General features: G+C 35.1%; 1 pseudogene; it reads left to right on the forward strand.

The window, feature by feature from the left end:
* Nucleotides 1–7,224: 7,224 nt before the first annotated feature.
* The window catches only part of LOC133096169 (platelet glycoprotein 4-like), a 34,255-nt pseudogene continuing 19,259 nt past the window's right edge, over nt 7,225–22,220 (forward strand).

The raw sequence follows: 22,220 nt of genomic DNA on the forward strand, positions 1-22,220 counted from the left end.
TATGGGAGTTCCCTTGTACGTTATTTGTCGTTTTTCCCTTGCTGCGTTCAATAATTTTTCTTTGTCTTTAATTTTTGCCAATTTGATTACTATGTGTCTTGGCATGTTTCTCCTTGGGTTTATCCTGTATGGGACTCACTGCACTTCCTGGACTTGGGTGGCTATTTCCTTTCCCATGTTAGGGAAGTTTTCAACAATAATCTCTTCAGATATTTTCTCTGGTCCTTTCTCTCTCTCTTCTCCTTCTGGGACCCCTATAATGTGAATGTTGTTGAGTTTAATGTTGTCCAAGAGGTTTCTTAGGCTGTCTTCATTTCTTTTCATTCTTTTTTCTTTATTCTGTTCCTCAGCAGTGAATTCCACCATTCTGTCTTCCAGGTCACTTATCCCTTCTTCTGCCTCAGTATTCTGTTATTGATTCATTCTTGTGTAGTTTTTATTTCAGTTATTGTATTGTACATCTCTGTTTGTTTGTTCTTTAATTCTCCTAGGTCTCTGTTAAACATTTCTTGCACCATCTCGATCTTTGCCTCCATTCTTTTTCCAAGGTCCTGGATCATCTTCACTATCATTATTCTGAATTCTTTTTCTGGAAGGTTGCCTATCTCCACTTCATTTAGTTGTTTTTCTGGGGTTTTATCTTGTTCCTTCATCTGGTACATAGCCCTCTGCCTTTTCATCTTGTCTATCTTTCTGTGAATGTGGTTTTTGTTCCACAGGCTGCAGGATTGTAGTCCTTCTTGCTTCTGCTGTCTGCCCTCTGGTGGATGAGGCTATCTAAGAGGCTTGTGTAAGTTTCCTGATGGGAGGGACTGGTGGTGGGTAGAGCTGACTGTTTCTCTGGTGGGCAGAGCTCAGTAAAACATTAATCTGCTTGTCTGCTGATGGGTGGGGCTGGGTTCCCTCCTTGTTAGTTGTTTGGCCTGAGGCAACCCAACACTGGAGTCTACCTAGGCTCTTTGGTGGGGCTAATGACAGACTCTGGGAGGGCTCACGCCATGGAGTACTTCCCAGAACTTCTCCTGCCAGTGTCCTTGTCCCCACGGTGAGCCACAGCCACCCTCCTCCTCTGCAAGAGACCTTCCAACACTAGCAGGTAGATCTGGTTCAGTCTCCCCTGGGGTCACTGCTCCTTCCCATGGGTCCCGATGTGCACACTTTGTGTGTGCCCTCCAAGAGTGGAGTTTCTGTTTCTCCCAGTCCTGTGGAAGTCCTGCAATCAAATCCCACTATGCTTCAAAGTCTGATTCTCTAGGAATTCCTCCTCCCATTGCCGGACCCCCAGGTTGGGAAGGCTGACGTGGGGCTCAAAACCTTCACTCCAGTGGGTGGACTTCTGTGGTATAAGTGTTCTCCAGTCTGTGAGTCACCCACCCACCAGTTATGGGATTTGATTTTACTGTGATTTCGCCCCTCCTACTGTCTCATTGTGGCTTCTCCTTTGTCTTTGGATATGGGGTATCTTTTTTGGTGAGTTCCAGTGTCTTCCTGTTGATTACTGTCCAGCAGCTAGTTGTGATTCTGGTGTTCTCACAAGAGGGAGTGAGAGCACGTCCTTCTACTCCGCCATCTTGGTTCAGGGCCGGTCCAAAACAAGTTTTAAATTGTTATATTTGAAAAGCATAATTTAGTGATGTATATTATTGTTTTATATTATAGATATCTATAAACTTTTTTCTATTACATATTTTAACCTCCATATATTCTGATAGGATGGAAATGCACAAGTAAATTAAAAGGATAATGGTAACTTCAAGAAAAAAATGTGTTGGAGATCTGCTAATCTAGTTACTTAAACGTTTTCCACAGAGCCCTTGGGTTCTGTGGGGATGACTCAGAGCCCAAATGAGATGTGACTGGAAGGGGAACGGGCCATAGTTCCCACTTTGACCAGAATAGCTGTTCTTTTAACTATCTTTACATATTGGGATCGCATGTAAAATAGGTACTAGTCTAATGACCTTCTGTTTCCACATGATGAAACACAACCAGATTTAAATGTCTGGTTTAACTAGCTTGGATGTGTATCTGCATCTTACTCATGTCTAGGGAATCATGTCCTTGTAAACACACCTAGATATCGTGTAAAGTAAGAGTGTGAAAAGGAACTTAATTAATTTTGAAAGCTAAATTTCATCATTCGTATTCAACCTGTTGTTGTGTTAATGACACCCAAAACTCTAAAACTGAGTTTTATGGGCGATACTATATTTATTAGGTGAGGAAGATTGAGTATCAAAAGAATAATAATGTGTGTCTAGTGGAAAACAGAGGTGTCTGATCTGGTTCCCTATTTTCCCTAAGGAAAAGTGGAAAGAAGACTTATGGATAGAATAGGAAACTTGAGATACTCACTCATGAGTTAGAAAATGTCATCCAGGTCCTGGCATTCATTTACGGTACAAGTATATATTCTTGTAATCAGAAACTGTTTTAAAGTTTCGTAGTTCACATCCCAGGAAATTTTACCTCTGGGTGATGGCTTTTATTTTTTTTAATTTATTTTTTTTAATTAATTTATTTTTGGCTGTGTTGGGTCTTCATTGCTGCATGCGGGTTTCTCTAGTTGTGGCGAGCGGGGGCTACTCTTCGTTACGGTGCACAGGCTTCTCATTGCGGTGGCCTTCTCTTGTTGCGGAGCACGGGCTCTAGGCATGCAGGCTTCAGTAGCTGTGACGCGCAGGCTCAGTAGTTGTAGTGCATGGGCTTAGTTGCTCCGTGGCATGTGGGATCTTCCCGGACCAGGGATCGAACCCGTGTCCCCTGCATTGGCAGGCAGATTCTTAACCAAAGAGCCACCAGGGAAGTCCCTGGGTGATGCTTTTTCTAGGTGGAGTTTCCGGGAACACAGCTCTATCCACACATGGGAATAATTACAGATTCTCTGGGAACTTTCTCTGCTTTTCTGAACTACTTATTGGAGATGCTTTTTATAGCTCAGCCTCAGTTCCTACCACCAGGTTTCCAACACAGTGCAAAGGCATACTGCTCATTCTAGAAAGACTATGTAGATATGACAACAAAAAAAGAAACAGAAAAATTCTATTCTTCCTTCTTTCAAAGAAAGCCCACATGTAGATATACTCACGAATTCTACAAAAGAAATAGAATTTATGATCTATGAACTGATAGGATACAGCTGATATCCCTACAGACTCAAGAAAAGTATGTGATTAGTGATATCTTAAAACATACTTTTTACTTTCTCTTCTTGACATAAGTCCTAGTAATTAGTTTTCTTTCCAGCACCTTTGTTTTCTAAATTTAAGTACTTTAAACAAGCAGTAAATTACTACAGACATCAATATCTTGTCTATTTCTATGAAGAATAAAGTAAAAAATTTAATCTAAAATTAGCAAATAAAATAAATTTTAATATGTAAGATGTTGCATTATTAAGAAAACCAAGTAAGCAAGAAAAAATTTTACATGCTACAAATAGCTGCATTTGAGAGAAAAGTGGGGACAAACCTCATGTTTTTTTTTTTTTGAAGATAAACATAATTGGAAAAGCTGTTGAATAGGATGTGCTGAGTAACCTGAACTTTCTCCTTAAGTACTCAGTGCATGCCTTACATAATGTGTTTGTCCCTCCTTTGCTTCAGGTGAATAAAACTGCAGGTGACCCTTGAACAAAACAGGTTGAAACTTCATGGGTCCATTTTTATGCAGTTTTTTCCAATAAAAACTACAGTACTGCCCAATCCACAATGGGTAGTTGGTTGAATCCATGCAGAACCACAGATAAGGAAGGCTGACTATATAGTTATAATGTGGTTGTTCCACTGTGCACAGGGTCCGTGCCTATAACCCCTCTGTGTTGTTCAAGGGTCAACTGTATTTATAATTTTGTAGTATGAAGCATAAGGTTAAAGTATGATTATGACAGTAATACTTATTCATGGTGACAAGGCACTGAAGCATAATAAATGTACCCAAGTACGGTAATCACTCCCTTATCCACAGGTGTCGGGGGGCACCTTCCAAGACTTTCAGCATGGCCCTGAAACCATGGATAGCACCAAACCCTAAGCAGTACCCCCCTATTCAAGATTTTGCTTTGGACAGTTTTAGTTACCCTCAGTTGACCTTATTTGACTGTGGGTAACTGAAACCACAGAAAGCAAAGCTGCTGATAAAGCAGGACTACACTCATGTGAAATATCTTCCCTATTCTTAGAGGGAAAAAAATGGAAACTTACATCAAGGTAACAAAAGTGAGTCATGCAGTTAAAAATTTGAAAAAGTAGATAAACTCAATCTTTTTCTGTTGAAAGTATCAGTACACATATGCAGGAATGTTAGAGTAACTCTTGTATCATTGCTTATGCATCATCCAGAGTTAGACTAGGAACTGCCTAACCATGCAATTCAACACAATAAATTATTGACACTTCTGTTTTCTCATGAACTTGACTCAACAGCAGTGGGCTGTATACACTATGTCACTTCAGTTTTAACTTTAAAGCAGACAGAGTCTAGGCAGTACGCAGGTCTGCCCATGATCTGATGTCTCTCAGCTCAGGGTTCTTAGAAGTCATAATAATGAGTTTTCAGGTTAAAGAGGGAGGCACTGAAGAACGTGTTGCCCCCTGGGTCATCCAGTGGACTTTCTTGGGACTCTTTGCCCCTTGCAGAAACTCTTTCCTGTAGTCCATGGGGCTGCTTGAATAAAGGAGAATGATTCTGGTAAAGGTCAGATAGATTCTCAACTAGGTGATGGCATAGAATCCGAAAAGTGGCAAATACACACACGTATATCCATTTTAGCAACAACCAAATTATAATTTTTAAATCATTTTATATTCCATCTGTCAGAACTGCAAAGAACATTGGGGTCTCAGGGTTCCCACCACTGCTGTAATCATAGTCACTCTGCTTGGTCTTCCGTGTAAGAATTTGAGTGAAGAACCAGTTCAGCTGCTTAAATTAAAAACTGCAGATCTCATCTTAGCATCTTGTGTTACACATGAGGAATTTGACGTATAGAGCGATTAAGTGGCAGCACATCAGGCTTTGGTTTCATCTTCAGTCTACCAGTCTCAATTACACCAGGTTGGATCCCTGTACTTCAATGACTACCTTAGGTATAACTTGCAGGTGAAAACTGGGGAATGGTCTATGAAATGGGCATCCAGTAAAATATTACTTAATAAGCTCCCCTGAATATGATCACTTGTATATAGTACAGAACACCTGGATGATATTCTCTACTTAGCAATTACAATGGTTGTTTAAAAGATTATGTTCCACGAAAATTTTCAGGTGCTGTACAATTATCTACCTGAGAATATCTAGTCATTATTATCAGGTTTACATAACTTGTTCCACTGCATTATGACAACCCTGGCCAAAGCCATAGGAGGTAGCCTGTTATTCTTCACCCTCCACCCCCAAGCAATTAATTAAAAAGCCCACCCTACTCGCTCAGTGACACATAAAATTCCACAGGAAAAATAAGTCACTTGTTTAGGCTTGTGTGTTTTTCACTTACAATGGAAAAAAAACATGTGACACTCATGACTATTCAAGCTTCTTAGCCACCAGGACCTCAGTGTGAATCAGTTTGTTTATCCTGACTTACAGTGGAACAGGTAAAGGGAAATCCTAATAGATAAAAAGAGTAAAATATTAATAAATTTCCATGAAAATTTTTTATAACATTTGTCTTTCGGCATTTTGGGGAAAATCTAATTTCCCTTATTTTCTTAGCTATGCAGGTAATAATTCTGAAAAACCAAGTGGTTCCTAAAGTGGAAAGAAATACTAATAAATTCATAAGAGTGGTACTTCTACCACAACAAAGCTATGGAGGGAAAATCTGAGACCATAACAAAATATAATTTTTATTACTATATTTACAAGGTTGACAAAAATATTATGTGTGCCTCTTTTTTGTCTATAGCCTCCATTCTGTTGGCATTTTTGTTTTTCCTGGCCAGGGGCATTTTGAAGTAGGGAATATTTGATTAAAAGCTACAAAGCACAATCAGCTTATCAATATCAGGTCAACTCCATTAAAAAAAAATCCTGTTGCAACCAAAATAGCTCAAATGAGTATATTTTCAAATATTAGAATAATAAATTCTTTGTTACAATAGGATCTACTCATTCCACTAAGAGTTTTCTTGCCATCTTTATGAAATAAGCATATATCATATAAAGATACCAAAGATAAGATTGACTAGGTGAAATACATACTGAAACCATCTGGTTGATTTTAACAGAATTGTCATTAATCAGTTGCCCATGACAAAATGAACAATACTGCACTCGAATATGTTAAAAAATATATATTTGAGATTAGTAAGAAAACAAGGCCTATCACAGAAACTAGGCATCCACTACCTTAAATATTTTCTTCAAATTCTTTCACCTTTAGACTATCTAAAATTAATTATTAACAATCAAATTGAAAATAAAGTACTCTTCTTTAAAATATTCCAATGTTTTCAACACTGTTTCCAAGAAAGGATTCAGGCATGAACTAAATATTCATGAAAATGGAATTTTCTTTAAATAGTGATTATAATTTTGATGATATTAGAAAGTGGTCTAGTATTAATTTTCTGACAATGTATTTTCCAATTTACTCATGCTTTTCTGTTTTAACAGATAGCTTAGAAATGATTAGAAGAACTGATTCTTTCTGAGACTCATCAGATCACTACCTGTAAAATCCGTGTCTATTTGTGAAAAACGTATAGTAAAGAAAACATCTGCTTAGCATTTAAATGGAAAAGACATCAGTTCACCCACATTCAGTTTACAAGAGAACTCCAGGTAGCATGCGGATGGTTGTGTTTGGGTGGAGAAGCCAGATAGAGGGTGAACATACTGGTAAGTGTCCCAGGCTGATGGAAGGCAGGCAGGGGGTGAGAGTACAGTAAGCATGTTCTCCTTAAATAATATTTCAGTGTGCTAATCATCCATAGGGAGAAAATTTTAAAGAGGATAATTTTAAAGAGATGCTCTATGTGACAATATTTATTACTTCTACCACTGGTAGGTAGTTCAAATCAAGAAAGGACAAGACCTAGAAAGTTTTGTTAAAAAATATATATATATTTATAACTGGCAAAATGATCTGTTTCAGTTGCATGTTTTCCTTGTACTATGATCTTTTTTGTACTGATATTTAAGTTTCTGCTTTATGATCTCCTTCCAATGATAGAACCAGACCTCTTGGAAACCACGTTCATCAGACCTGGGAGTTTGAAAGAAGCAGGTGCTGAACCTCAGTGTTTCCCTGAACAAGAAAAATGGGCTGCGATCGAAACTGTGGGCTCATCGCTGGTGCTGTCATTGGTGCAGTCCTGGCTGTGTTTGGAGGTATTCTAATGCCAGTTGGAGACATGCTTATTGAGAAGACAGTTAAAAAGGTACAAGTTTTATCAAGAATATTTCTTGTCATTGTGATTCATTGCATTTTTATTCCCTTTTTGCTTAGGGTGTCTCTCTTATATTTCATTGTAACTGGCAACTTTGTGTCGTCTACGCAAAGGTTATTATGAACCACTGAAAGTCTACATGATAGAGAAATGGTCAAATTTTTATGTATATTCTGTATGAATGCTTTGTCAACCAAGTTCTGAAAAAAAAAACTATTGTAGGTAAGCAGATAAGTGGAAATAATTGCTTTTATGTCCAAATAATATGTTGATATGCTTTTTTGTACACATATATACCATTTTTTATTGAAAGATTCTTTAAATTCTATTGTGCTTTACAATTTTCAAGTTTCACACACATGATTTCATGTAATTTCATAATAACCATTTATCCCCTACCCTTATATTGTCTCTCCCTCCTCTCCTCTCCTCACTGGTAACCCCTAGTTTGTTCTCTATATCTGTGAGCCTGCTTCTTTTTTTTTTCTCACTACTTTGTTGTATATTTTAGATTCCACATATAAGTGATATCATACAGTATTTGCCTTTTCCGTCTGTCTTATTTCACTTAACACAATGCCCTCCAAGTCCATCTACGTCGCTGCAAATAGCTAAAAAAATTTTCATGGCTGAGTCGTTATTCCTTTGTGAAAATATACCACTTCTTTATCCATTCATCTGTTGATGGACACTGAGGATGCTTCCATATCTTGGCAATTGAAAATAATGCAGCTATGAATATTAGGGTGCACGTATCTTTTCAAATGAGTGTTTCTGTTTTTTTCACATATATAGCCAGGAGTGGAATTTCTGAGTCATATGGTAGTTCTATTTTCAGTTTTTTTGAGAAACCTCCACACTATTTCCCACAGTGGCTGAACCAATTTACATTACTACCAACAATGAATCGGGGTTCCCTTTTCTCCACATCCTCGCCAACATTTCTTATTTGTCATTTTTTTAATGATAGCCATTCTGACACGTGTGAGTAATATCTCATTGTGGTTTTGATTTGTATTTTCCTGATGATTAGCAATGTTGTATATCTTGTCATGTGCCCATTGGCCATCTGATTTCCTGATTTAAAAATGTCTATTAAGTTCTTCTGCCCATTTTTTAAATAGGTTGTTAGGTTTGGGTGTTTTTGATGTTGAGTTGTATGAGATGTTTATATATTTTTGATATTAACCTCTTATCCATGGTCATAGCATTTACAAATATTTTCTTCCATTCAGTAAGTTGTCTTTTCGTGTTGTCAATCTTTCCTTTGCTCTGCAAAAGCTTTTAAGTTTAATTAGGTCCCATTTGTTTATTTTTGCTTTTATTTCCTTTGCTTTTTGAGACAGAGCTAAAAAAATATTGCTGCGATTTATGTCACAGAGTGTTCTGCCTGTTTTCCTCTAGGAGTTTTATGATATCCAGTTTTAAATTTAGGCCTTTAATCCGTTTTGAGTATATTTTTGTATATGGTATGAGGGAGTGTTCTAGTTTCATTGATTCTCATGAGGTTGTCCAGCTTTTGCAACACAATTTGCTGAAGAGAATGTCTTTTCTCCATTGTATGTTCTTGTCTCCTTTGTTGAAGTTTAATTGATCATAGGTATGGGTTTATTTCTGGGCTCCCTATTCTGCTCCATTGATCTATGTGTCTGTTTTTGTGCTAATACAATACTGTTTTGATTACTGTAACTTTGTATAATTCTCTGAAGTCAGGAAGCTTGATTCCTCTAGCTCTATTTTTTTTTCTCAAGATTGTTTTGGTTATTTGGTGTCTTTTGTGTTTCCATAGAGATTTTTAAATTATTTGTTCTAGTTTGTGGAAAATGCCATTGGTATTTTGATAGGGATTGCACCAAATCTCTAGTTTCCCTTAGGTGGTATGGTCATTTTAATAATATTAATTCATCCAATCCACAAACACAGTATATCTTTGCATCTGTTTGTGTTGTCTTTAATTTCTTTCATCAGTGTTGTATAGTTTTCCAAGTACAGGTCTGTTACCTCCTTAGGTAGGTTTATTTCTAGGTATTACATTCTTTTTGATGCAGTGGTAAATGGGATTGTTTCCTTAATTTATCTTTCTGATAGTTCATTGTTAGTGTATAGAAATGCAACAGATGTCTATATTAATTTTGTACCCTGCAAGTTTACTGAATTCATTGATGAACTCTAGTAGTTTTCTGGTGGCATATTTAGGATTTTCTATGTTTAATATGTGTCATTTGCAAACAGTGACAGTTTTACTTCTTCCTTTCCAATTTGAATTCCTTTTATTTCTTTTTCTTCTCTGATTGGTGAGGCTAGGACTTCCAAAACTATGTTGAAGAAAAGTGGTAAGAGTGTACATCCTTGTCTTGTTCCTTATCTTAGAGGAAACACTTTCAGCTTCTCACCATTGAGTATGATGTTAGCTGTGGTTTGTTATGCATGGCCTTCATTATGTTGAGGTAGGTTACCTCTGTGCCCACCTCCTGGAGAATTTTTATCATAAATGGATGTTGAATTTTATCAAAAGCTTTTTCTGCATCTATTAAGATCATCATATGGTTTTTATTCTTCATTTTGTTAATGTGGTGTATCACACTGATTGATTTGCAGATACTGAAAAATCCTTCCATCCCTGGAATAAATCCCACTTGATCATGATGTATGATCCTTTTAACGTATTGTTGGATTTGTTTGCTAACATATTGTTAAGGATTTTTGCATCTATGTCCATCAGTGATAATGGCTTTTAGTTTTCTTTTTCTGTACTATGTCTGGTTTTGGTATCAGGGTGACACTGGCCTCATAGAATGAGTTCGAAAGTATTCCTTCCTCTGCAATTTTTTGGAATAGTTTCAGAAGGATAGGAGCCAATTATTCTCTAAATATTTAGTAGAATTCACCTGTAAAGCCATCTGATCCTGTACTTTTATTTATTCGGAGTTTTTAAATTACTGATTGAATTTCATTACTCGTAATTGGTCTGTTCATATTTTCTATTTCTTCCTAGTTCAGTCTTGGGAGACTGTATCTTAGAACTTGTCATTTCTTAGTCTAGGTTGTCCATTTTATTGGCACACAGTTGTTCATAGTAGTCTCTTATGATCTTTTGTACGTCTGTAGTGTCAGTTATAACTTCTCCTTTTTCATTTCTGATTTTACTGATTTGGACTATTCCTTTTTTTTTTCTTGATGAGTCTGCCTAAAGGTTTATCAATTTTGTTTATCTTTTCAAAGAACCAGCTTTTAGTTTTATTGATTTTTTTTTTTTTTTAGTTTCTATTTCATTTTTTTCTGCTCTGATGTTTATGATTTCTTTCCTTCTACTAACTGCAGGTTTCTTTTTGTTCTTCTTTCTCTAGTTCTTTTAGGTGTAAGTTAAGATTGTTTAACTGAGATTTTTCTTGTTTCCTGAGGTAAACATGTATCACAGTAAACTTCTCTCTTAGAACTGCCTTTGCTGCAAAACACTGGTTTTGGATCATCATGTTTCATTTTCATTTCTCTCTAGGTAATTTTTGATTTCCTCTTTGATTTCTTTAGTGAGCCATTGGTTGTTTAGTAACATATTGTTTAGCCTCCACGTGTTTTGTTTTGTTGCAGTTTTTTTCTTGCAGTTTATTTCAAGTCTCATTGCACTGTGGTCTGAAAAGGTGCTTAATATAATTTCAATTTTCTTAAATTTACCAAGGTTTCTTTTGTGGCCTAGCATGCAATCTATCCTGGAGAATGTTCCAGGTGCACTTGGAATGAATGTGTATTCTGCTGCTTTCAAGTGGAATGTTCCATATATATCAATTAAGGCCATTTGGCCTAATGTGTCACTTAAGGCCAGTGTTTCCTTACTGATTTTATATATGGATGATCTATATGATGTAAGAGGGGTGTTAAAAATCCTCTACTATTATTGTGTTATTGTCAATTTCTCCTTTTATGTCCATTATTATGTGCCTTATATGTTTAGGTGCTCCTATTTTGGGTGCATATATATTTACAAGTATTATATCTTCTTCTTGCTTTGATCCCTTGATCATTATGGAGTGTCTTTCTCTGTCTCTTATAACTGTCTTTATTTTAAAATCTATTTTGTCTTATATAAGTATTGCTACTCTGGCTTTCTTTTGAATTCCATTTCCATGGAATGCCTTTTTCTACCCCTCATGTTCAGTCTGTGTCTTTAGATCTGAAGTGAGTCTCTTGTTCACAGCATATATATGGGTCTGTTTTTGTATCCATTCAGCTGTTCTGTCTTTTGGTTGGAGCATTTAGTCCATTTACATTTCATGTAATTATTGATATTTATGTTCTTATTGCCATTTTATTAATATTTTTGGATTCGTTTTTGTAGGTCTTTTTTCTTCCCTTCCTCTTTTGTTCTCTTCTCTTGTAATTTGATGGCTAGCTTTACTGTTATGATTTATTCTGTTTTCTTTTTTGTGTGTATATATATTATAGACTTTTGATTTGTGGTTACCATGTGGTTTTTGTATAGCAGTCTATATATACATGCATGATTGTTTTAAGTTGTTGATCTCAATTTCAAATGCATATTTAAAAACCTGCATTTGTACTCTCCTCCTCTCATGATGACTTTTTGATATTATATATTACATCTAGTTATTTTTTGTATTCCTTAACTGCTTATTATTAATTGCTTTCAATTATGTCCAAACTGTATATTGATATGCTTTTGAATAAGAAATAAGTAACTGTATTTTGTGAGAGTATATTTACAAAAGTAGTTGCACTCTGGTTAATATTCAGAAAAGTAAAATCATATTTCTTATATATAACTTAAACATGATTGTGTTTAATATTGATTCAGGAATATTTGGTAAAACTGGTAAAAATAATTTTTTGTTTGCTAAACTGCTTTTTAAAATATGTGTAATAAATAATATATGATTGTCTTATAAATATTGATATTTCCTATTGATGAAGTTTTATACTTGACTCTTAAAAAATATTTTCAGAAACGATATATAGGACATACCCCAGTATATACATAATAAGTTGACTATAGTTTTAAGTAAAAATAAAGTGATTTGGTATATAGACTTTGCACAACAAACCAAAATTTATCTCCATCCTAGTTCTTTCTAATTCCGCTTCACACTCACCAACTTTAATTGATAAAGAGACAGAAAACTAGAATAAGGAGTAGCAGATCTGCTGAAGTGCTAAACCAGGGATGGAAAATTCAAATTTCAAGTGGCTTCAAGGGTTTGAAGACAAAGTTAAAAAAAAATTTTGAAGATGCCAAGAATAAGATAAAGTGAAGAGAGGGACTATTGGAATTTAAAAGTGTGTGCCCTGCCTAAAGGCATGTGTGTTCATTTTTTAAACCTAATGCTGGCCAAATAAAACATATCTGAGTGCTGGCCTCAGCTCTCAGCCTGGTTCAGATGTCGGTGGTCTAGATGTTAGTAAGCACAGTGCACATTGGAGAACAAGAACTGATTCATAAAATGGGCTAGACTACCAACTCATACTGCAATTTCTGTTCCTGCCAAGACCATTATCTGTCTCATCCATGTTTGACAAATAAATATGTAGATTTAATTTCAAATCAAGTTTCTTAGGACAAGAAGTTATTATTTTCCAATGCTTTGTTTTTGTTGTTTAGCTAAAATGCTTATGTTTTACAGTTTAAATAAATTGTCTCATTGTACCATTACAGCTGTTGCCTCAGTATAAAAGACAGAAAAATAGGACATTTTAAGGTACACTTTCTATACTTGCCTGCTATATTGGCTTAGTAATAATATAGTAATTTCTATCTTTTCTGTTACTAACAGATTGCCTATCTTCAACTGCATACATTTAATTGAAAAAAAATATTATAAGTTGAATGCCATCTCCTTCCTTGGAATTGCCAGATTTCTTGATACTATTTTTTATACAGTTCAACAGAGACATAGAGGTGATGGTGAGGTGATGGTTATCTAATGGTGTGACAGAATTGTCATTGCTCAACACCCTTCTTATTCTATAAACTGTGCTTCCCTTCTGAATTTTCTGTGTAGAGAGAACAGGGTCAGTTCTAACACACAGACTATAACTTATATTATGGAAAAGTTTTCAGAATAGAAAAGTCACAACAATCTTCCAGTGCATAGCATTTTACATTAAGACTATTTTTTTGTGATACATAATTGATTATCAATAGCTGAATAGTGAACAACTATACTTTCTTCTTATTATTAAACAATATTATACATATAGATTCTGTTAGATGGCAGGAGAGGTGCAGGAGAGGTGCTAGCATCTATTTTAATTGTTTAATACTTATCTCTAAGTTCACAATGGCTAATCCTGAGGAAATAAGAGTTTTCAGACATCAGAAATTTGCTTTTGTATAGAGGCTAAGAGAGAATAAAATAAATATTTTTCTCAAGAAATATAAGTTTTAACTGGGGAAAAGCAAATTGTAAAAAAATATAGAGACCTGTGAAACTCTATAATTGAATTATAAAGTATAGAATATGGAAAAATAAATGTTATTTAGAAAAAGAACTTTCTCAGAGTACTCAATAACTTCAGGAAGAAGATGAGACTTGAGTTGCATTTTGAAGTATAAAACTTTGAATGTCCAAAGTGGACTGCAATAAAGGTGTCAAAGAACTGGTTAATACGATGGATAAAGTTGTGGAAATGCAACTAAATGTGATGAGGGAAGGAACAATGTAGAAAATGTGCCAGAAATACAGGATTAACAAGAGAGATGATTAGAAAGACAACAACATGTGGTAAGATTTAGGAAGCTTTGAACATTATGCAGAAGACTAATTAATGACGTGATAGACAATAGTAGTTGGTGTACGTTTTCTGGTAGGGGTTAGATATAACAAAATCTGCATTTAGAGGTTGATATCAAATATACTATATACTAATATACTATACTATATACTAAATAATTTAGTGTTATTTAGTGTTACTAAGAGCTTCATATATACAAATTCATTTAATCTTCACAAGTATCTATGAGAAGGTACTCTTATTTTACCCATTTTACAGTCACACGACCTTAAATCAACTTGCCAACTCACCTAGCCAAAAAGAGGATGAGTCAGTTTCCAAACCTAGGCAATCTGAAAGGAGGGACTTGCTGATTTACACAGCTTTGTACTCTGTAATTCTACAATAGAAAGTGTTGGACAGTGAGGAGACCAAAAACAGGAAACACTAATATAGGACATGACCACTTTCAAGGAGAATTTAAGACTCCCTTTAGAAAGATCTTTCCACAGTCTGCACATAACAAAAGGCACTCTGGTCTAGTGTGGTGGAGTACATAGAACTGATGGGTGATAGGATGCAATGGGATACAGGGACTAAACAGGGAGAGAGAGGAGTAAAAAGAACAAACTGCAAAATGTCCAACTGAGTTATTGATAGAAATGTATATCTTAGGAGAAAAAGAGAGAGGTTTTATAAGTGATTTGATATGAACATCAGTGTATATATCAAAGATCAGAGCTCAGAGAGATTTAATCTTTACTATAGAGATTACAGATAAAACTAAACAGTAGATTCGTTTTCTAGAGAGTTTGAATGTAGAGACAAAGGACTGAGAAATTGGCACACATCTCTGAGTTATGTGTAATCCCAGAGAGCAAAGTGTCTTACCCCTGCCTCAGGAGCACTTAGGTTACTGCTGTTATTTTTAGAAATGTATACAAGTTTTAGTACTGATCAGATTTTGTTTACCTTTGAAATCATTGCAGATTACTTGCTTCATTTTATGGACTAATACCAAATTGAGAGTTATTACCTGTATAAAAGTGCCACTAAAAGAAGAAGAATTAAATTGCTTAATTTTAAAAGATCAGAAAATCATCTCATGTTGTTATCTAATTTTTAAAGTATAGAGTTGGGACTCTATGATGCCCTCTCATTCTAAAAGATGGCACCTTGACACCAGCAGTTGGAATAGCCTAAAATGGTCCATTTGTTTTACTTCATATATTTTACTTCATATATATATATATATATATATATATATATATATATATATATCTTTACTCTTTATTTCCAAGGAATTTTTTTTAGGGACTTCATGCTTTTTATGCATTGTATGTGAAAATTTCTTTACCAGTATTTTAGACTATGATTCCTACTAGATTTGTATGGGCCCAGCAGGTTTATGCAATTTTGCTAGACAGACTAAAAGTCAATGGCATGAGCTATCACAAATGTGGAAAGTAGAAACTACCAAAGGACTTCAGAAAAAGGACAAAGAAGGGAATTAAAGATTTCTTTCTCTCAACATGTACAGACATACATATACATAATTCACACACGAGAAAATTTTTTGAACATGGGAAAACTGCTTGTAATTGGTCCAAATCAGAACAAATTTTAGTAGTGAGAGGAGAGGATGGATACTGTTTTCAGTATGTTTCTACTTTTTTAAGGAAGTTTTGATTTCACTAGATGGGGAGTAAATATTAAAATGATTAAATAGAAAAAGAAGTGTCATAAGATTTTACGTGAGTTATTTCCACAGGACTGGTTTAGACAGTAATGTTAAGAACAAAGTAATGAAAGCAATCTGGGAAGTAAATGAGATGAGAGTTCTCCCTAGAAAGGGTGGATAGAATTTGTATAATAATAGTAGCCAATGTTTATTGAATGCTTATTATATGCTAACACTATTCTCAGTGCTCACATTTATTAATTCTTATAACAACCTATGAGGATAAATATTTAATCTCCATATTCCACTTATTTTGACTTTCAAAAATACTAATTTTATATAGTTCAATCTAATATTAATATTTTTATTATACCCATTGTACAGATAAGGAAACTGAGGTACAAAGAAATTAAATAACCTGCCCAAGTTTAAATGGTTAGCATGTGACCAAATTGGGGATCAAACTCATAGCATCTAGTTTCATTGCTAACCACTTCACTCTAGGCTTTGAGTAAAGAAGCCAATGTATTTGGTCAGGCTGGGAGTAGGACACGGAAATCTACTCAAAGATTAAAATCTGCTGTGTATGATTCTGTTTCTTGGACCTCTATAAGAGCCTTGAGAAATGGGACTATATATATTTTTACGTATGTATTCTATACACTTCATGCATAGGAAGATATTAAGGACAATTTAATAGTTACACTAAAGTTGACCATCATGTTGATGAGTACTGTTTTCCTGTAACAGCAATAATGAAGTGACCATGTGACTAGATAGAAGTTACTATTCTCCCAAACATCTGCTTTCAAATTAACGTAGCAAAGAGAAGTTTCAAGGTAAATGGCTTTCAATGCAGCTGCAGACCATGCCATGTAAGAGTCATCAGGCTGGAATCCAGTTATTACTAGGGCTGGATAATCTGAACATTTAAAGTCAGGGACACATACTGATGTACTTCTCAGCCAAGTGAGAGGATCTTAAATTATATTACTTTTTCTGTACACATATTTATCACCTTTGTACTTCAAATTTAGTGAAAGTTGTGCAAAATAGACCAGATAGCCCAAGGTCAATTTAAAATCAAGGCCTCTTACATTCACAAAGGACATAAAAACTTTTCCTCCTTTTAAAACTAAAGGAACTGAAGATAAAATTAGTCTTAGTGCTCAAGTAGGCCAATACAATTTTCTAATACATACGGTAGTGTTACGATCAGAAGAAATTTATTTCTGTTCTGACTGCTTCAGTATTTTTCTCTTTGTCTCTGAACAAGTCATGGTATTATGGAAACTACACAAGACTGGAGTAAAAGGTCTGATTCTCCATTACCTACTACTAAATTGTCATACAACACTGAATCAGACATCTGTTTCTCTAGGACCCACTTCTACCTGTAAAAAACATGGATCGGGTTAGATGACCCTAACTCTAACAGCTGATAATTCATGCACTGATTTCAACTCTTTGTGCTTCAACTTTCCCATTTAAAAAAAATATATATATATATCTCTATCTATCTATCTATCTATCTGTCTATCTATCTATCTATCTACCACGTCTCCAGATGAACAAACAAGGCAAAGTGATTCATGGCATTTAGAAGAAAAAGCACGATACACTTACGATGCCTTTTGATATTAAATTCACAAGCATGATAGTTAGGGAGTTTTCTGCCCTGCCAAGTACATTCTATCACAGTGCCTTTTCAATTCTATAAGCATATATTGTGTTCCTCTCATTAAAAACTGAAATAAAATATGTACCTTCAGAGGTACATGATAAACACTTAATATTGTATTAGTCCTTAAGATTCTATAGTGTGAGAGTAATCATGTGTATGTGTGTATGCTCATGTGTGTTTTCCCCTCATAAAGTCTCTTGAAATGGGTAAATTAACATAGCTTTCAGCTTCCATATAGATTTCAGCTATAACACTCTGATCATTTAGGGTAAACATCTTTACATTTAGAGGAATAGCAATAATACTTTATCAATGTGCAATTCTGTCTTAATTTTGGGCTTGCTATGGAAATAAGACTTTTTAGGAGCAAATAAAAAGATTTCCAAGGACAATTGCTTGTAAAAACTAAGAAGGTCTCACATTGCTTTAGTAGCTCCAATGTACCCAGTGTAAAAGGATTGCAACAACACAGGATTTCGTAATGGCATTATACCTGATGCCCTGTTCTTCTCTAAGGAATTCCCTTATTTTCTACATTAAGCAATAAGTAAAGTATCCTGAAGACAGTTAACTCAATTTGAGTTCTACCAACTAAGTGCAGAGGTGACAGGAACAAAAAAATTAGTAAAAACACGGTGTAAAAAAGGACCAGCTTAAGCGTCAGAGACTAGGATCCTCGTCATGATTCTACTTCTAGGTATTCGCCTTGGTTACCCGTGGGCCAGACACCTGGTTTCTCAGAGCCTCAGCACGCTCTCCTAGAAAATGTGCTAATGTTCAATGTCCTTTCCTGATCCATCATTCTATGAATTGATGCTTCCAGGTGACGGGAACAAAGAAGTCAGATTGTCCCTGTATTCATGGGTCTCGTTAGGCTCATTTTGTGTGAAATACTTTCCTTCCTCTTCCTCTAGTTCTAAGGTAAGTTGGAACTTTACACCTGGGCATCCCTCCCAAGGTACTTACTTGGAAACACTGCCTGCTACAAAGTCACCTTTGTCTGCGTTAGCTACTAGAGCTTCATAGGTTTCCTGCTCAGAGAGTGAAAGCCTTGGAAGGAATCCAGGAGAGCATCTATGATAATTCCCTTGTTTTACAGATACTGAAATTGACCCAAGGGGTTTGGTGACTTTCTACTCAGTCCCAGCTCCTGAAGCACAGGAGAGATTTCTAATGTAGGATTTTCTGATTCTGTCATTGGTATTTTTTTCTGTTTGTCTATCATTACTACAAGGGGCATCAATTATTTTAATGGATTTCACAAAAGAATAAAAGGAAAAATTCCTTCATCCTTTTATCTAAAAAGTAGTAACCTAATTGTACTGAATTAGACTGTTGTAATTTTTGGAAACATGTACTAACAGGTTGCTGTAAATATACTGAGAATTAGGGAAGCCACATTGAGCAGGATTTTGAAGGAGAGAAGTAAAATTTGTGTTTTTCTTAATTTAACAAACGTTAAGTGACTTCCCCCTGAAGTATCCAATTTTTGAAAAAAGAGAAAAAGCTTCCAATACCACTAGATTTTTCTGTTTTTCTGTTTTGCCTTCTCAGTCCAACTCACTGAGGGCAGAAGAGAAGTTAATGTTCAACCTGATAAGAACTTTTTGGAAAAGGTTTAATAAAATTTCCTTAGTAAACTGTGTTGTGTACTCTCGCATAAGGTCACTCTAAAGCTTGCCAATGGTTGGCCTTACAATCAACAGACATGTCTGCAATATTACACACTGATTCTCTTTGTAAAAGATTAACTAAAAGAGATTGCTATCATAATTTGTTGAAAACATTTCTGTTGCAAACATATGGCAGGTTACAAAGGTTCTCATGAGGAAGATATTTGAGCTTAGTCCTTTTATTGAATAATTAAAGGTTTTAAACTCCGACAAGTGCCCGTACCTACTACAAAGAAATAACCCAAACTTGTTTTCTTTTTCATAGGAAGCTGTCCTTGACGAAGGTACAATTGCTTTTAAAAATTGGGTTAAAACAGGCACAGCAGTTTACAGACAGTTTTGGATCTTTGATGTGCAGAATCCAGAGGAGGTGGCAGTTAACAGCAGCAAAATTAAAGTTAAGCAAAGAGGTCCTTACAAGTACCGGTGAGTGAGTCCCCGCAATAAGTGGCATTCTTTCCTTGACCATATGTATTTCTGAAAAAGCTTCCACTTGACAAATGTCATTGTATTGAAATGTACTTGTTATTTTCTTACCATTAATATACACTGAAATTTTTGTTTCTGCCTATATAAAACCCTAATCTAAGGATTTAATGATGATAATAAATATATATTTTATTATGAATTTACCAGCATCAATTAACTGCCCTACATTTAGGAAGTTACAGGAGTTTTACACTTGTGGCATGTATTCTCAGCAAGTCTAAAATATGCATGCTAAATAAAAAACCATCTATCACAATTTTAAAACCAGAGCACTTTAAAATTGTAAAGTTGAAAGTGTAGGTTATACGAGTGGTTCTCCAAGGGTGGCTCCCGAACCAACAACATCAGCATCTCCTGGGATCTAAGTAGAAATGCAACTTCTCAGGCCCCTCCTTAGACCAAATGAATCAGAGACTCTTGGTTTGGAGCTCAGCAATGAGTTTTACAAATACTCTGGGGGATTTCAGTGCACGCTCAATTCTGAGAACCACAGCATTAAACTGATTCTACCTAACTACAATACCTGCTAAGGACTTCTATTCAAACTATTTTCCAGGTCTTAAGGGTATTTGTATTTATTCAGTAGTTTCATTCTTATATTTTCTCCAGTACTGAGACTAAATAAGCTATACCTTTATCTTACATGCTTTAACAGTTTAATAGACTTTTGAACTCATTCTTAAACTATAAGAACTAGGGGGAAATAATTAGCCAGAACTTTTCAATTGTAAATTTAAAAAAACTGATACCAGGGGATTTGAAGTGATTTACCATATTCATACAAACTTAGGACTGATAGCTCTTAATTGTTGAGTACATTTTCTTCTGTCTAAATTTTAGACTATGTGTCTTTTCTAACTATCAAAGTAAGGAAAGGAAAGATTGAGGTGCTAAAAACACTAAACCTAACCAAGGATTAGGAATACATTCATGGTGCCCATATGGGAACAGAGTTAAGTCCTGCTATATCTTTTGTTATACAAATGTGTGATTTTTCCTCAAGAATAATTACAACTAGTTATACACTATGATCAAGCATTATTACAAAATTTCATATTTATAATGGTTTCTTCTAATTCATAGTTTAACTTTCTTATCTGTTTCAGATATTCTACAATTATATAATTTCTTTCCTCTCCATGCATTAATATGTTTCTAGATTGACAACTCACACTCAAATATATTGAAATAACAGTAGTTGGGAGGGTGATGCCTGCTGCCGCACCACATGATATATAAGCTGCAGACCACCTTGGTGCCTATTTTGTCCTAGTAATTATCCCCACATCTCCTTGTCTTCAGGCACAGGTCTGCGACTATTCACAGCTCTGTCAAAGAAGACTTGGTTTTCATTGTTACAGAAAAAAATCTTACCTTCAAAAATATTTTTATTTTTTCAGGGTCTTATAGTTCTATGTCATTATCAAAAGCCTATATGAATATCTTGTTCAAAAAATGTTGTAGCTATGATGTGTACCTATGAAAATCTAGAATTCACATATGACCTAATAAGAATCTAAGCATAACTGTTTAAAAATCACAACTCTGTGAACTGACCACATGTAAGAAAAGAGAATAGTTTCTAGAATTTGAGAACTCATCACAGTTTTTGTTTAATTTTTTGTTTGTTTGGAGGGGTTATGTTTTTACTTTTAAGGATATTAATTGGAGTATGGGAAAACATAAACATAATATTGAATCCTGTCCTAGTCTTGCTTGATAGGTTATATAAATTTTATTCTTAGAGGCTTTAACCTATCTCTCTCTGGGATGAAAGTAGGGTGGGTTAGATATAATTGATTTACTTGGAGAAGCAATGAGGTGAGGGTTAGAGAAGAGAAGTTGGATTTGCAGCTAAAGTACAAAAACAATAAACTCCTATTTACATAACAATGTTAGAGGAAATTATGATCAACTATGAGTCATCTTGTCTCATGATGTCAACAAAACAGAGTCCTTAGTGTCTGCTTGGATGCCTTAAATGATGGGAAAATGACCGTTTACCTTTCAGAAAAAGTTAATAGTCTGAGAGTCTTCCACATGATGAGGTGAACCTGCCTCTCCATCAATTACACCCTGAACTCAGTTGAAATACTAAGTGGAGGAGGAAGTCTCTCCTCAAACAGAACCACAGGCTTATTTGGCTTTTGGCTGCTAAAGTGAGCTTGATGAAACTTTGACAAGATGTGACATGGGTCAAAGCATAAAATTGCCTGGATAGAGATCTTAATGATATATATTCCAACCTATACCATTTCTGTGAAGACCTGGTACCTCCTTCAGAATATTCTCAGATCCAACATAAATAATAATAATAATAATAATTTAAGTTACTTTGCTTTGACAGGAGTACACAGAAAGCAATCTTGGGCTAAATCTGAGGCAAATTCCTCCCTTTGACCTTATTAACCAACGCTTTTTAAAAGCTGTATATATTCTCATTTTTAAACCAAAAATTGAGTGATTATGTTCTCTTTTTAAGAGTACATTCTAAGCACAGCCCTCAGTTTGAAGGATTTTTCCCTCAGTGAGTGCCATCTACTGGTATAGTATTGTAAGTACAACCAAGTAAACTAGAA

Source organism: Eubalaena glacialis, chromosome 8 (assembly GCF_028564815.1).
Source record: "Eubalaena glacialis isolate mEubGla1 chromosome 8, mEubGla1.1.hap2.+ XY, whole genome shotgun sequence".
NCBI lineage: Eukaryota > Metazoa > Chordata > Mammalia > Artiodactyla > Balaenidae > Eubalaena > Eubalaena glacialis.